Here is a 2,965-nt window from a genome sequence, read left to right on the forward strand (position 1 = left end):
ATATCAAAAACAATACATAACAACAAAATATATACTGTGGGAGACTGGTCCCTAAACTAGACGTAATGTTTGTATTTCAGGTCACCAGGACTCCACCCCTTGGAAAATACAAATTTGCAACTTGGAATTATATCTGCGTTATTGCACATTGACAATTGCGATAACTAACTTATCTATTTAAAGTAAAGTTTACAAAGGAAAAAAAACATAAAAATAAGGAAAAATATTGTTTATGCATTATTACTTTGGTTAGTAATTGTTTGTGTATACGTGTGTTTTTAATGGACCTAAATTGTAGCGTTCGGAAAACAGCTGCCACTTTTGCGCTACGCATTATGAAGGATGAAACAAACACTTCGTGCGAATGCGAGTGGTAAGTCTCAAAGATGGAATGTTCCGTATTTTCTAATGGACCGAAGTAGGAACGGTTAAGGTGAACGAAAGTGTGGAGTTCTTGCGCCCTCTCGTAGATCGAGATACAGTTCCTTTGATGTACGTATATTTTATGTAGTGACCGCAGCTATCGCGGTCCATCTCACGGTCGCCACGTCTTAGAGTTTCCTCGACACCTTGAAATTCTGTTGCCGTTGCGACCTTTTTGCTAGAAATGTTTATCTATTTCAATGAAAACCTTAGCGCTGTAGCGAATGAGCTAATAAAAGTGTATCTTTGTAGTTTTCTTTGAATTTGCTTAATGAAATTACATTCAGGATTTGTGCAGAAGTATGTACATTACAGAAGTCAATGACAGCCTTATCAGGCTTTCCCTATGGAACAACGCATGTTTCCTACGCAGGAGCCTTTAGGTGAAGACAGCGAGGCCTGCATTATCAAATAAATCATGTAACCTATGCAGAAAAAGAAAACCTAGTACCAAGTACTCGTATGTAGGTACAGGCGTATACATATAGCAATGTTTCCCACCAGTGAAACGGTGGATTAAGAAAGCTTATCCTTCTTGTTTCAAAAGACCCCCGCGCTCCCCTCGCCGAGGTGTATGCCGAGAACAAACACTGTGTAGAGGAAGCGTTTGCTAGTTTTGAAGTTACGAAAGTGCGCCGTCGTCGATTTGCCATTGTCGGGGCTTAAACTACCTTCAAACAAAAACTTAATACACTACATCAGGTAAGCACCTATCAAATAAAATATATTTCGAATTTAGGTTTTTAAATTTTGACGTCAACAGATCGTGATGATCGGTCCGTGTATATTATACTGCAGCACTAATCCAAGAAGTCAATGGATGTCGTTTAACAAATATCCCAAAATAGCAGGCGTCGTCGCGTCGTTAATTCACGCAGCGGGAGCTGCACCCGTCCGGCCGCCCGGTCCGTATAACGGGCCGGTCGGTAACCGGCTGTCGGTATGCGGCGCGCGTACGCCGAACAGCGGAGAGGTAACCGCGCGTGTAATTAGGAGCTTGCGCCCTCGGGACCCGTCGGCGTACCTTGCGATACTTCACCGTTTTCTGACTATTTCATTACCTAACCGTAAATAAAGGTAAAGCTGAGGTACAATTTTGCGTGTTCAGTGGAAACACTCTGAACTATTCGTAGACTGCGTTCCCGCTAATATTTGTAAAGAAAAAAGATTTATTAGATAAGTGTGGTAGAACTCAAAATATGGGGGGAAGGTGCCGCAGCATTTCAGAGAGAGAGCTTGAATTGAAAATATAGATTTGGCTGCAATGCACTTTAAAACACTTCTATGCAGTACAGAGTATATTATTTGATTGGTGTCGCAGTAACACATTCTAGTACCCTCCCGGTGCGTGCGAGAGAGTCGAATAACAAAGGTGTAAATACTTCGGCGGGTGATCACATTTGTATTCAGCGGCTGTCGCGCGCCCCCGCCCGGCCCGTTCCCACCCCCGCTCGTAGAAAGTTTTAATTGTCCCACACGCCTATTTGGTGCTGACGCATCGACTAATTATTGTAACGAGTGGAAAGGATAATAGTCGCAATTTCCACTCGGTTTTTGTTTGTGAAATCAAATCGAATACTTTTTATAATAATGACAAAATTATTTACTTCCTAGATATTATACAAAAACTATTTTTTTCTTTGCTCAAAGTCCTGCTAGCCTTTTATATACTTATATGTGCTTATTATATACATATATATTAAATTATATACCTACTAAATGACACCAAAAGCGAAAGAGTCACGTATCTTATAGAAGGGAAGATCGAAGGAAAGAGAGGCAGAAGAAGATCGAAACGAATTTATTTAGAGTTAAACGGGGATTTAGGGAAAACGTTAATGCTTCAAAGTCTGGGCGCTGAACAGAGAATCATTTTTGCTTAGCGTGGAATTTGAGTCGACTCGGAAAAGCCATGCGACGTTGTACTATAAGCGACAGACAAGAGCGCTAGAACTTACCTAAGATGGTACTTTTATCCAATGCCCATGCATGGCGGTCGCGAAGGATATTACATAGTATATAATAGTTACCTTATCGTAACAACTCCACAAACCGAGTATAAAGAAAATAACAGAAGCCTCAAAGCACAAAACTGCAGATTCGCAAATTTTATTCGAAGTTCCGTGCCAACTAAGATCGGTAATCTAATCAAGTTGTAATTGTTTAAAGCAAATTTTTAAATCCTATATTATGTCCATTTTGTTATATTATTAAGTTTATTTTAAGAAAGTCGATAAGGATTTTAATAGTTTTGTCCATTACGTTTAAAACTTTTAAGATTATAAATAGGAGTTCTTAGGTTACCGCGGTTGTTACACATAGGAAATGAAAATGTTTTTTTCGGATCGAAACCGCATATATTTGTTTTTTTTTTTCAATCAAATATTAGAGATGACTGGTTAATTTCTTTACCATCTCAGTCTGCAGTAACCATGGACCTGTAAAGAGCCCGAAACATTACATATACGAAATGTTTGTTTCTTAACTTTGTACGTTTTACAACCGCACATTTTTCTTCCGCTTACCTTGCGCTCTACTTTGT

Source organism: Hyposmocoma kahamanoa, unplaced genomic scaffold (assembly GCF_003589595.1).
Source record: "Hyposmocoma kahamanoa isolate Upper Pololo Valley unplaced genomic scaffold, ASM358959v1 230, whole genome shotgun sequence".
Classification (NCBI taxonomy): Eukaryota; Metazoa; Arthropoda; class Insecta; order Lepidoptera; family Cosmopterigidae; genus Hyposmocoma; species Hyposmocoma kahamanoa.